A 14,131-nucleotide genomic window follows, 5' to 3' on the forward strand; every position below is an offset into this window, starting at 1 on the left:
GTTTCCGGGTCATCGGATTGGATTAAGCTCCTGAGAAGGCGGGGTGGAGTGCCAGCAAAGGCGTGGCCTGTACTTTGCTATGCAGCTAGCCAAACGGGGAGCACCGTGAAGCTGTTGACCGAGACGACTAGGGTCTTTGGCTGCTCTTGTGGCCGGAGGCTGTACTTACTCTGGTTTCTCTTCATAACGCATAAGTCTTTCGCCTTTTACTAAAGACTTCCGTGGAGAGTAACACCAAAGAGTTAAAGGTATTTTTGGCGGGCTTAGCACTTTGGCTGAGCCCTGTACCGTTGTGCAAGGAAATAGAAAACTAGGTCAACAAGTACACCAGAGACTCCGTGGGCGGAGGTGCTAAGCACCAGCAGTTGTTATGGCAAAATACTGTGACACCCCGACGAGGACGGACCGGACCGGAGGGGCGGCCTTGTGCTGCCAACGGCCAGGGGTTATCGCTTCTCGGCCTTTTGGCTAAGACTGCGATCGCCTCCTGCTGGTGGTAAAAATTCTTGCCTGTTTGTGGCATTGATTGTTACCCACACTTGGGAGGATAATATATTTATTCCTAAAGTGAAAAATATTACAATTTTTTGTGGTTGTATTTCTTTCACCAACAGGAATTCATCGGCTCAGAGTCTTTGCTTGCCTGCCCTCTGTGAGACCTTCACCAAGACCAAACCACCCGAGAAAAGGTAAGTGTTTTGTATTTCACCTTTTAGGAGTGATTTCACTGTTTTATTCTCCTTTTTAGCCCTGTTTTTAGTTCTTTGGTTTTTGTACGTGGTGGTTTAGTTTTCTTAATTGTTCTTAACGTGTGGTGTCCCCACCATGTCGGCTGGCCATGCCGGCATGCTGAGGCACCACAGCGTGCGTTTTAAGTTTAAAGAAAAAGATGGCAGGCTCCTGGAGATGTCCAGAATGGACTTCTCCAGGAAGCTCATACAAAAGGCATTAGGTTTCACGGCAAAGGACTTGAATTGTATTTTGACCCTTCCCTTCAACAAAGGATTCGATGTAAGTTTCGGATCCGCGATTGTGCATAGAGAATTTTGGACACGCTTTGAAAAGGTAAAAACCCAGTTTTCTGCTTTCAATGTAGAGAAACTGACTGACAATGCCTCAAAAGTGGTTATTGTCAGAATGTTCAATGAGACAGTGAATGCAGATGACATTTGTTTGTGGCTGGGAAGATATTGCACTGTTAAGGGCCAGGCTACCAAAGTGAGAGATGAGGATGGCATTTGGACTTGCGCCTGGAGGGTCCCCATTCAACAATGGCAGGACCCCCAGGGCTACCAGGGCCTGAAACATCTGCCATCAATGATAGTTCTGGGAGACAACAGAGGCTACATTCACTACCAGGGACAACCCAAGCTCTGCCGCAAGTGTGGTGAGCATGGGCACCTGGTAGAAGCGTGCCAAAAAATTGTTTGTGGGAAGTGTAGAGAAATTGGGCATGCTTTTGAGCAGTGTCCAAATGGCAGAAAGTGTAATCTTTGTGGAGAGTCAAATCATATCTTCAGAGATTGCCCAAAATCCTTTGCCAACAAGCTAAAGGCTAACAAGAAGGCCGAGAATGAGGAACAAGATGGTGGACAAAGGGAGGCAGTTGGAGAGCAAATTGAAAAGGCTGGGCTAGAAAATTCAAATCTCCCGCCAAATCCTGTGGTTGGAGGAGAGGGATCAGGTGAGGCGGGAGAGGGGGAGGGGCCTGTTATTGCCCCACAAATGGAGAGTGCTGAGGGAGAGGAGGCAATGCAGGCAGAGAGCGGAACTGGAAATGATGGCTCCCTCCCCGATGCCCAGCAAATCAAGAGGCCTGCTTCAGAACTGTCCCCTGAGACTCCTGGAGCCTCAGGGAAGCGGGGGAGAGCTGTGTACCCCTCAGACAGCTCGTCTGTGGAGGAGTCCAGAGTCTTCCCCTCCAGTTCTCCAAACCAGGTCTCCTTTTTAAATGTAGCTCTGCAATCAACCCCCAAGGACTCAGTACTGAACGCGGCATTACCCCCAAGACCAGCTGCCAGAGTCCGGAAAGGGAATGGAGCTCAGACCCCTCCCCTTTCCCCCATAAAGGGAAAGGAAGAGCTGCATTCACAATTATTTGGTTAGCTGCATTTCTCTTTTAGGTTTTTAACCCTGTTATTTCAATTCTTTTAAACTGTCATGCCTGTTGTTTTAAACATAATACACATGACCCTCATCATTTCCACCCTCAATGTGAGAAGTGTGAGGTCAGGAGTTAGAGCCACAACAGTTTTATCCTTTCTGAGTGCTTTTAATGCAGATGTGTTTTTACTCCAGGAGTGTGCCATACCGTTTTTAAAACACTACAGGGAATGGGAGGAGAAGTGGCCACAAGAATCCATATGGAGCGGATCAAATGAAAACAGGAACGATGGAGTGGCCATTTTAATTAAAAACCCCTCTATTCTGGTGAAGGGCAGCACTGTGGTGAGAGACGGGCGGGCACTTTTAGCACATCTGACGTACATGGGAAAGGATTTTAACGTACTAAATATTTATGGTTTTAACGACAGAAACGACAGGTATGACCTTTTAGAAGACCTGCAGTCCCACTTGCTGGGTAGGGCACCGCTAGTGGTAGGAGGGGATTTTAACTGTGTTTTATCCAGCAAGGATAGGAAGGGGGCAGGGGAGGATTTTAAAATTGATAAAACATCGTGTTTATTGCAAGGTTTATGCAGGGATTTTAAACTCCAAGACTGTTTTAAAATCATGCATCCCGGAGAGGAAGGCTTCACCTGGTTCAGTGGTGACGGCAACAGAGCCTCTCGCATAGACTATATTTTTACAAGGGACTGCCCGCCAACCGATGCTAGATTGACCCCTGTTTTCTTCTCTGATCACATAATGCTCTCCTGCACCCTCTCACCTTTTTCGGGTTTGACAACAGGAAGTGGTCTGTGGAAGCTCAACTGCTCCCTGTTAGAGGATAGGGAGTTAGTTAGCCAGTTCAGGGAGCAGTATAAAGAGTGGCAGACCCTTCAAGACTTGTACGACACACGTGCACACTGGTGGGAAATGGTGAAGGGAAAGACCCAGACTTTTTTTAGAAAGGCAGGTCAAAAGAAAAAAGATAAGGAAAACAGACGCATGCTGGGACTGCAGAAGCGACTACAGCGCTATTTTAAACTACAGCAACAGGGCATGGATTTTAGCGAAGATATTAAACAAGTCAAAACAGAAATGTCGGTTTTAGCAGACATTAAAAGTAAGGGTGTCATTCTAAGAAGTAAAGAAAGGGAGATCGAGGAAGGGGAAAAGTGTACCAGATATTTTTTTAAGAAAATTGTCAACAAAGGGGGGGGTATTTTACAACTAAAAAAAGAAAGTGGGTACACAGCAAACACAACAGAAGAAATCAAAGACACTATAGAGAGCTTTTACGGGGATCTTTACAAAGAAAAAAATATTAAAACAGACACCATGACAGAGGTTTTAAAATTCATTGACAAAACAGTAAAGGACAGTGTGCTTTTAACCCAAGGTTTTACCCTTTTAGAGTTAGATAAATGTGTACAAAATTTTAAGAAAGGGAAGTCCCCAGGAGAAGACGGGCTTCCCTTGGACTTTTATCTGACTTTTTGGGACATTTTAGCACCGGACCTACTTTCTGTTTTTATGGATTTCGAAGGACTAGACAGACTACCTGACAGTTTTAGAGCAGGGATAGTGACTCTACTATACAAAAAAAATGACAGGACTGAACTGAAAAACTGGAGACCTATCACCCTCTTAAATCTTGACTGCAAACTTTTTAGTAAACTTTTATCTGCTCGTATGTCCCTGGTTTTAGAGGAGGTGATTCACCCGGATCAAGCCTGTGCCATCCCGGGGAGGAAGATCACCGACAGCCTCGTACTGATCCGAGACACCATCTGTTATGCGAGAGACAGAAACATCCGGCTAGTAGTCCTAAATTTAGATTTTGAGAAAGCCTTTGATCGGATCTCGCACCAGTACCTTTTCCAGGTACTGCAAAAAATGGGGTTTCCAGAAAGGTTTATAGCTTGGGTGGGATTGCTGTACCGGGACATTACCAGCAGATTTGTTGTTAATGGGCATCTAACAAAAGCAGTTAACATACACTGCGGTGTCCGTCAGGGTTGTCCGTTATCAGCCCTCCTCTACGTGACCTGTATAGAGCCGTTGGCACAGATCTTGAGAAGGGACCAAAGAATCAATGGGGTGGCAATCCCGGGGAGCGGGGGATTGACCACCAAATGTGCAATATATATGGACGATTTTAACATTTTATGTACTGACCTTTTATCTGTCAACAGGACACTGGACTTGACTGACTGGTTCGGACAGGCCTCTGGGTCAAAGCTTAACCGAGATAAGACTCAAGCCCAAACTTACGGACCGTGGACAGCGACCGAGACGACAGGACTCCCCTTGACTGTGACCCAGACTGACCAAAAAATACTGGGGGTTAAATTTGACAGGGAGGGGGGAGGAAAAGGAAACTGGCCAGACGTGGTAGGGAAAGTTAGACAGAGACTAGGGTACTGGGGACTTAGAAGACTGACAATGGAAGGAAAGGTTTTAATCATTAAAGCAGTGATTTTACCTTTGCTTTTATTAATCAGTTCTGTTTTTATCCCACCACGAAGAGTGCTTTTAGATCTGGAACGCGCCATCTTTTATTTCCTGTGGGGGTCCAAGTGGGAGAGGCTGAGGAGAGAGGTGATGAAAAAGCCGAAAGAGAAAGGAGGAAAGGGAGTCCCGGACCTACACCAGTTTTTAGGAAGCCGATACAGCACCCTGCACATCACCTACGCCACAGCCCCATCCAGAGATGACAAAACGACAGCAATGGCACGATTCTGGATGGGGTCCTACCTCAGACACCTAAAAGTTTTACCCATTGATCTTAGAGTACCTGTGTCTTTTAATCTGCCACCGGCCTACGCTTTTATCCGGAAATTCTTAAAGCATTTTAAACTAGAGCAAGAGGAGCTGTCTATTTTAACCCACCATCGCTCTCTTCTCTCTGTTGTGCAGGAGCGGGAATCAATGTATCCAGTGCGCGGGCTCACAATAGGTGAGTCCTCAACAGTTTGGCGCAACGTAAACCATCCCGCCCTCCCGAACAGACTCCGGGACCTGTCGTGGATGGTGGCTCATGAGATCCTCCCAGTCAGGTCCGTAATGCACTCCCGGGGCATGTCAACGCTCTCAACTTGCCCCCGACCGGGGTGTGGCGCGCCTGAGTCGGTGAGGCATCTGCTCTGGGAGTGCAGCGCTGCTGTAGACCAGTGGGCAATGGCCGGCTCCCTAAAATTCCCGTACTTACCAGCAGGGGAGGTCCTGACAGCACAGCTAGTGCTGTACGGGGTGGGCCAGGAACAAACATTACCAGCAGACTTTGCCAAACAGTGGCTCACCCTGGCCGCCATCAAAGACGCCATATGGACCTCCAGAAACCTGCTGGTAAGGAAGCACATGCAGATCCCCCCCGTGGCTGCGATCCAGATGGCCACAGCGGCGGTGCAAGCAGCCGTCGCTGCAGGCGGCAGGCCTAGGACGCAGCCACAAAGAAGAATCGCCTCTGTGCCCATTCGGACGTGGGAGCCGGAGCCACACAAATAAAGGGTCAAGGCAGCGGCGGCCTGGCTCTCCGGGTGTGGCAGGTGGGAAGGAGCAGAAGGGAGAGGGTCCCCTCTGAGCACCAGGAACAGGTTCCGAGAGACCCAAAGCTGTTCGGGAGAGCGGGATGAGTTGATCCTTGTTAGGGACTCATCCCGCCCCTGCACAACGAATGTACACTGATATACACAGAGACAATTATTTATTTATTCATTTATTTATTTATTTTCCACAACTTTTAATACAACGTTATCTTATCTGTAATCCACTTTAAAACAATTGCTTTTATTGTTTTAAACAAAGGAACGTGGTTTTACAGAGTATTCATATTTATTTGTTTGTTGTATTTTGAAAAGATGTGTGTTTGTGAAGGATTTTATGATTGTAAACAGTGTACGACTTTATGAAAAAAGTGTCAATAAATTTTTTCGAAAGAAAAAATCTGTTCTTATCAGTTTAATATCTGATACGTCCTCTATAAGGGGACAACATATTAAACGGATTTTTAGAACCAGGAGTTGAAAAAGGGGCTTGCTCCGTTCGCTCCACGCATCGACCCGGTATTGCAGTGCCGCTGGGAACGGTGCACCCTTCTCTCACTCTGTGGAAAAGCAACGTTTGAAAACATGGAAAGCCAGTCTGCAAGTCATACCTAATTTGACCGAAAGACCAAGAACAAAGTGGACGGCGCTTTTGTGCGCCTCGAAATTGGTCAAAGCAGCCTGTGCTGCGTTTTCTCCCCGTTTGCCTTAGCTAATCTATTCTCACCGGTAGCTTATTCAGGGTGTGAAAGAGTGTGCTCCTGCTTAGTACAGTGGCCAATCTTCCTACTTGTTGCGCAGGGGACAAGGGTTCAATTGCCCCGACGGGTAGACATGCTGTACAAACAAGCGCGGCCTGTTCCCCTCAAGCTTTGCGCACTTTAACACAACAAGACCAGTGATTTTGAGCACGGGGGATTGACCAGTCATTGCAGTGGCTCTAGGAGCCTGCGCGCAATGGCTACGCATGAGTTTCCGGGTCATCGGATTGGATTAAGCTCCTGAGAAGGCGGGGTGGAGTGCCAGCAAAGGCGTGGCCTGTACTTTGCTATGCAGCTAGCCAAACGGGGAGCACCGTGAAGCTGTTGACCGAGACGACTAGGGTCTTTGGCTGCTCTTGTGGCCGGAGGCTGTACTTACTCTGGTTTCTCTTCATAACGCATAAGTCTTTCGCCTTTTACTAAAGACTTCCGTGGAGAGTAACACCAAAGAGTTAAAGGTATTTTTGGCGGGCTTAGCACTTTGGCTGAGCCCTGTACCGTTGTGCAAGGAAATAGAAAACTAGGTCAACAAGTACACCAGAGACTCCGTGGGCGGAGGTGCTAAGCACCAGCAGTTGTTATGGCAAAATACTGTGACACCCCGACGAGGACGGACCGGACCGGAGGGGCGGCCTTGTGCTGCCAACGGCCAGGGGTTATCGCTTCTCGGCCTTTTGGCTAAGACTGCGATCGCCTCCTGCTGGTGGTAAAAATTCTTGCCTGTTTGTGGCATTGATTGTTACCCACACTTGGGAGGATAATATATTTATTCCTAAAGTGAAAAATATTACAATTTTTTGTGGTTGTATTTCTTTCACCAACAGGAATTCATCGGCTCAGAGTCTTTGCTTGCCTGCCCTCTGTGAGACCTTCACCAAGACCAAACCACCCGAGAAAAGGTAAGTGTTTTGTATTTCACCTTTTAGGAGTGATTTCACTGTTTTATTCTCCTTTTTAGCCCTGTTTTTAGTTCTTTGGTTTTTGTACGTGGTGGTTTAGTTTTCTTAATTGTTCTTAACGTGTGGTGTCCCCACCATGTCGGCTGGCCATGCCGGCATGCGGAGGCACCACAGCGTGCGTTTTAAGTTTAAAGAAAAAGATGGCAGGCTCCTGGAGATGTCCAGAATGGACTTCTCCAGGAAGCTCATACAAAAGGCATTAGGTTTCACGGCAAAGGACTTGAATTGTATTTTGACCCTTCCCTTCAACAAAGGATTCGATGTAAGTTTCGGATCCGCGATTGTGCATAGAGAATTTTGGACACGCTTTGAAAAGGTAAAAACCCAGTTTTCTGCTTTCAATGTAGAGAAACTGACTGACAATGCCTCAAAAGTGGTTATTGTCAGAATGTTCAATGAGACAGTGAATGCAGATGACATTTGTTTGTGGCTGGGAAGATATTGCACTGTTAAGGGCCAGGCTACCAAAGTGAGAGATGAGGATGGCATTTGGACTTGCGCCTGGAGGGTCCCCATTCAACAATGGCAGGACCCCCAGGGCTACCAGGGCCTGAAACATCTGCCATCAATGATAGTTCTGGGAGACAACAGAGGCTACATTCACTACCAGGGACAACCCAAGCTCTGCCGCAAGTGTGGTGAGCATGGGCACCTGGTAGAAGCGTGCCAAAAAATTGTTTGTGGGAAGTGTAGAGAAATTGGGCATGCTTTTGAGCAGTGTCCAAATGGCAGAAAGTGTAATCTTTGTGGAGAGTCAAATCATATCTTCAGAGATTGCCCAAAATCCTTTGCCAACAAGCTAAAGGCTAACAAGAAGGCCGAGAATGAGGAACAAGATGGTGGACAAAGGGAGGCAGTTGGAGAGCAAATTGAAAAGGCTGGGCTAGAAAATTCAAATCTCCCGCCAAATCCTGTGGTTGGAGGAGAGGGATCAGGTGAGGCGGGAGAGGGGGAGGGGCCTGTTATTGCCCCACAAATGGAGAGTGCTGAGGGAGAGGAGGCAATGCAGGCAGAGAGCGGAACTGGAAATGATGGCCCCCTCCCCGATGCCCAGCAAATCAAGAGGCCTGCTTCAGAACTGTCCCCTGAGACTCCTGGAGCCTCAGGGAAGCGGGGGAGAGCTGTGTACCCCTCAGACAGCTCGTCTGTGGAGGAGTCCAGAGTCTTCCCCTCCAGTTCTCCAAACCAGGTCTCCTTTTTAAATGTAGCTCTGCAATCAACCCCCAAGGACTCAGTACTGAACGCGGCATTACCCCCAAGACCAGCTGCCAGAGTCCGGAAAGGGAATGGAGCTCAGACCCCTCCCCTTTCCCCCATAAAGGGAAAGGAAGAGCTGCATTCACAATTATTTGGTTAGCTGCATTTCTCTTTTAGGTTTTTAACCCTGTTATTTCAATTCTTTTAAACTGTCATGCCTGTTGTTTTAAACATAATACACATGACCCTCATCATTTCCACCCTCAATGTGAGAAGTGTGAGGTCAGGAGTTAGAGCCACAACAGTTTTATCCTTTCTGAGTGCTTTTAATGCAGATGTGTTTTTACTCCAGGAGTGTGCCATACCGTTTTTAAAACACTACAGGGAATGGGAGGAGAAGTGGCCACAAGAATCCATATGGAGCGGATCAAATGAAAACAGGAACGATGGAGTGGCCATTTTAATTCAAAACCCCTCTATTCTGGTGAAGGGCAGCACTGTGGTGAGAGACGGGCGGGCACTTTTAGCACATCTGACGTACATGGGAAAGGATTTTAACGTACTAAATATTTATGGTTTTAACGACAGAAACGACAGGTATGACCTTTTAGAAGACCTGCAGTCCCACTTGCTGGGTAGGGCACCGCTAGTGGTAGGAGGGGATTTTAACTGTGTTTTATCCAGCAAGGATAGGAAGGGGGCAGGGGAGGATTTTAAAATTGATAAAACATCGTGTTTATTGCAGGGTTTATGCAGGGATTTTAAACTCCAAGACTGTTTTAAAATCATGCATCCCGGAGAGGAAGGCTTCACCTGGTTCAGTGGTGACGGCAACAGAGCCTCTCGCATAGACTATATTTTTACAAGGGACTGCCCGCCAACCGATGCTAGATTGACCCCTGTTTTCTTCTCTGATCACATAATGCTCTCCTGCACCCTCTCACCTTTTTCGGGTTTGACAACAGGAAGTGGTCTGTGGAAGCTCAACTGCTCCCTGTTAGAGGATAGGGAGTTAGTTAGCCAGTTCAGGGAGCAGTATAAAGAGTGGCAGACCCTTCAAGACTTGTACGACACACGTGCACACTGGTGGGAAATGGTGAAGGGAAAGACCCAGACCTTTTTTAGAAAGGCAGGTCAAAAGAAAAAAGATAAGGAAAACAGACGCATGCTGGGACTGCAGAAGCGACTACAGCGCTATTTTAAACTACAGCAACAGGGCATGGATTTTAGCGAAGATATTAAACAAGTCAAAACAGAAATGTCGGTTTTAGCAGACATTAAAAGTAAGGGTGTCATTCTAAGAAGTAAAGAAAGGGAGATCGAGGAAGGGGAAAAGTGTACCAGATATTTTTTTAAGAAAATTGTCAACAAAGGGGGGGGTATTTTACAACTAAAAAAAGAAAGTGGGTACACAGCAAACACAACAGAAGAAATCAAAGACACTATAGAGAGCTTTTACGGGGATCTTTACAAAGAAAAAAATATTAAAACAGACACCATGACAGAGGTTTTAAAATTCATTGACAAAACAGTAAAGGACAGTGTGCTTTTAACCCAAGGTTTTACCCTTTTAGAGTTAGATAAATGTGTACAAAATTTTAAGAAAGGGAAGTCCCCAGGAGAAGACGGGCTTCCCTTGGACTTTTATCTGACTTTTTGGGACATTTTAGCACCGGACCTACTTTCTGTTTTTATGGATTTCGAAGGACTAGACAGACTACCTGACAGTTTTAGAGCAGGGATAGTGACTCTACTATACAAAAAAAATGACAGGACTGAACTGAAAAACTGGAGACCTATCACCCTCTTAAATCTTGACTGCAAACTTTTTAGTAAACTTTTATCTGCTCGTATGTCCCTGGTTTTAGAGGAGGTGATTCACCCGGATCAAGCCTGTGCCATCCCGGGGAGGAAGATCACCGACAGCCTCGTACTGATCCGAGACACCATCTGTTATGCGAGAGACAGAAACATCCGGCTAGTAGTCCTAAATTTAGATTTTGAGAAAGCCTTTGATCGGATCTCGCACCAGTACCTTTTCCAGGTACTGCAAAAAATGGGGTTTCCAGAAAGGTTTATAGCTTGGGTGGGATTGCTGTACCGGGACATTACCAGCAGATTTGTTGTTAATGGGCATCTAACAAAAGCAGTTAACATACACTGCGGTGTCCGTCAGGGTTGTCCGTTATCAGCCCTCCTCTACGTGACCTGTATAGAGCCGTTGGCACAGATCTTGAGAAGGGACCAAAGAATCAATGGGGTGGCAATCCCGGGGAGCGGGGGATTGACCACCAAATGTGCAATATATATGGACGATTTTAACATTTTATGTACTGACCTTTTATCTGTCAACAGGACACTGGACTTGACTGACTGGTTCGGACAGGCCTCTGGGTCAAAGCTTAACCGAGATAAGACTCAAGCCCAAACTTACGGACCGTGGACAGCGACCGAGACGACAGGACTCCCCTTGACTGTGACCCAGACTGACCAAAAAATACTGGGGGTTAAATTTGACAGGGAGGGGGGAGGAAAAGGAAACTGGCCAGACGTGGTAGGGAAAGTTAGACAGAGACTAGGGTACTGGGGACTTAGAAGACTGACAATGGAAGGAAAGGTTTTAATCATTAAAGCAGTGATTTTACCTTTGCTTTTATTAATCAGTTCTGTTTTTATCCCACCACGAAGAGTGCTTTTAGATCTGGAACGCGCCATCTTTTATTTCCTGTGGGGGTCCAAGTGGGAGAGGCTGAGGAGAGAGGTGATGAAAAAGCCGAAAGAGAAAGGAGGAAAGGGAGTCCCGGACCTACACCAGTTTTTAGGAAGCCGATACAGCACCCTGCACATCACCTACGCCACAGCCCCATCCAGAGATGACAAAACGACAGCAATGGCACGATTCTGGATGGGGTCCTACCTCAGACACCTAAAAGTTTTACCCATTGATCTTAGAGTACCTGTGTCTTTTAATCTGCCACCGGCCTACGCTTTTATCCGGAAATTCTTAAAGCATTTTAAACTAGAGCAAGAGGAGCTGTCTATTTTAACCCACCATCGCTCTCTTCTCTCTGTTGTGCAGGAGCGGGAATCAATGTATCCAGTGCGCGGGCTCACAATAGGTGAGTCCTCAACAGTTTGGCGCAACGTAAACCATCCCGCCCTCCCGAACAGACTCCGGGACCTGTCGTGGATGGTGGCTCATGAGATCCTCCCAGTCAGGTCCGTAATGCACTCCCGGGGCATGTCAACGCTCTCAACTTGCCCCCGACCGGGGTGTGGCGCACCTGAGTCGGTGAGGCATCTGCTCTGGGAGTGCAGCGCTGCTGTAGACCAGTGGGCAATGGCCGGCTCCCTAAAATTCCCGTACTTACCAGCAGGGGAGGTCCTGACAGCACAGCTAGTGCTGTACGGGGTGGGCCAGGAACAAACATTACCAGCAGACTTTGCCAAACAGTGGCTCACCCTGGCCGCCATCAAAGACGCCATATGGACCTCCAGAAACCTGCTGGTAAGGAAGCACATGCAGATCCCCCCCGTGGCTGCGATCCAGATGGCCACAGCGGCGGTGCAAGCAGCCGTCGCTGCAGGCGGCAGGCCTAGGACGCAGCCACAAAGAAGAATCGCCTCTGTGCCCATTCGGACGTGGGAGCCGGAGCCACACAAATAAAGGGTCAAGGCAGCGGCGGCCTGGCTCTCCGGGTGTGGCAGGTGGGAAGGAGCAGAAGGGAGAGGGTCCCCTCTGAGCACCAGGAACAGGTTCCGAGAGACCCAAAGCTGTTGGGGAGAGCGGGATGAGTTGATCCTTGTTAGGGACTCATCCCGCCCCTGCACAACGAATGTACACTGATATACACAGAGACAATTATTTATTTATTCATTTATTTATTTATTTTCCACAACTTTTAATACAACGTTATCTTATCTGTAATCCACTTTAAAACAATTGCTTTTATTGTTTTAAACAAAGGAACGTGTTTTTACAGAGTATTCATATTTATTTGTTTGTTGTATTTTGAAAAGATGTGTGTTTGTGAAGGATTTTATGATTGTAAACAGTGTACGACTTTATGAAAAAAGTGTCAATAAATTTTTTCGAAAGAAAAAAAAAATCTGTTCTTATCAGTTTAATATCTGATACGTCCTCTATAAGGGGACAACATATTAAACGGATTTTTAGAACCAGGAGTTGAAAAAGGGGCTTGCTCCGTTCGCTCCACGCATCGACCCGGTATTGCAGTGCCGCTGGGAACGGTGCACCCTTCTCTCACTCTGTGGAAAAGCAACGTTTGAAAACATGGAAAGCCAGTCTGCAAGTCATACCTAATTTGACCGAAAGACCAAGAACAAAGTGGACGGCGCTTTTGTGCGCCTCGAAATTGGTCAAAGCAGCCTGTGCTGCGTTTTCTCCCCGTTTGCCTTAGCTAATCTATTCTCACCGGTAGCTTATTCAGGGTGTGAAAGAGTGTGCTCCTGCTTAGTACAGTGGCCAATCTTCCTACTTGTTGCGCAGGGGACAAGGGTTCAATTGCCCCGACGGGTAGACATGCTGTACAAACAAGCGCGGCCTGTTCCCCTCAAGCTTTGCGCACTTTAACACAACAAGACCAGTGATTTTGAGCACGGGGGATTGACCAGTCATTGCAGTGGCTCTAGGAGCCTGCGCGCAATGGCTACGCATGAGTTTCCGGGTCATCGGATTGGATTAAGCTCCTGAGAAGGCGGGGTGGAGTGCCAGCAAAGGCGTGGCCTGTACTTTGCTATGCAGCTAGCCAAACGGGGAGCACCGTGAAGCTGTTGACCGAGACGACTAGGGTCTTTGGCTGCTCTTGTGGCCGGAGGCTGTACTTACTCTGGTTTCTCTTCATAACGCATAAGTCTTTCGCCTTTTACTAAAGACTTCCGTGGAGAGTAACACCAAAGAGTTAAAGGTATTTTTGGCGGGCTTAGCACTTTGGCTGAGCCCTGTACCGTTGTGCAAGGAAATAGAAAACTAGGTCAACAAGTACACCAGAGACTCCGTGGGCGGAGGTGCTAAGCACCAGCAGTTGTTATGGCAAAATACTGTGACACCCCGACGAGGACGGACCGGACCGGAGGGGCGGCCTTGTGCTGCCAACGGCCAGGGGTTATCGCTTCTCGGCCTTTTGGCTAAGACTGCGATCGCCTCCTGCTGGTGGTAAAAATTCTTGCCTGTTTGTGGCATTGATTGTTACCCACACTTGGGAGGATAATATATTTATTCCTAAAGTGAAAAATATTACAATTTTTTGTGGTTGTATTTCTTTCACCAACAGGAATTCATCGGCTCAGAGTCTTTGCTTGCCTGCCCTCTGTGAGACCTTCACCAAGACCAAACCACCCGAGAAAAGGTAAGTGTTTTGTATTTCACCTTTTAGGAGTGATTTCACTGTTTTATTCTCCTTTTTAGCCCTGTTTTTAGTTCTTTGGTTTTTGTACGTGGTGGTTTAGTTTTCTTAATTGTTCTTAACGTGTGGTGTCCCCACCATGTCGGCTGGCCATGCCGGCATGCGGAGGCACCACAGCGTGCGTTTTAAGTTTAAAG

General features: G+C 47.3%; 3 non-coding genes and 2 pseudogenes across 3 annotated transcripts; all 5 read left to right on the forward strand.

The window, feature by feature from the left end:
• The first annotated feature begins 165 nt into the window (after positions 1 to 165).
• Positions 166 to 281, forward strand: LOC144538649 (U5 spliceosomal RNA). Its single transcript, XR_013504435.1, has one exon. It is a non-coding gene; the product is annotated as a U5 spliceosomal RNA (small nuclear RNA).
• A 5,747-nt stretch (positions 282 to 6,028) lies between these two features.
• On the forward strand, positions 6,029 to 6,204 carry LOC144538869 (U2 spliceosomal RNA; annotated as a pseudogene).
• Positions 6,205 to 6,787: 583 nt separating this feature from the next.
• Positions 6,788 to 6,903, forward strand: LOC144538650 (U5 spliceosomal RNA). Its single transcript, XR_013504436.1, has one exon. It is a non-coding gene; the product is annotated as a U5 spliceosomal RNA (small nuclear RNA).
• A 5,747-nt stretch (positions 6,904 to 12,650) lies between these two features.
• On the forward strand, positions 12,651 to 12,830 carry LOC144538853 (U2 spliceosomal RNA; annotated as a pseudogene).
• A 583-nt stretch (positions 12,831 to 13,413) lies between these two features.
• LOC144538651 (U5 spliceosomal RNA) lies at positions 13,414 to 13,529 on the forward strand. The gene has a single exon (XR_013504437.1). It is a non-coding gene; the product is annotated as a U5 spliceosomal RNA (small nuclear RNA).
• Positions 13,530 to 14,131: the final 602 nt, after the last annotated feature.

The sequence above is a fragment of the Centroberyx gerrardi genome, chromosome 4 (assembly GCF_048128805.1).
Source record: "Centroberyx gerrardi isolate f3 chromosome 4, fCenGer3.hap1.cur.20231027, whole genome shotgun sequence".
NCBI lineage: Eukaryota > Metazoa > Chordata > Actinopteri > Beryciformes > Berycidae > Centroberyx > Centroberyx gerrardi.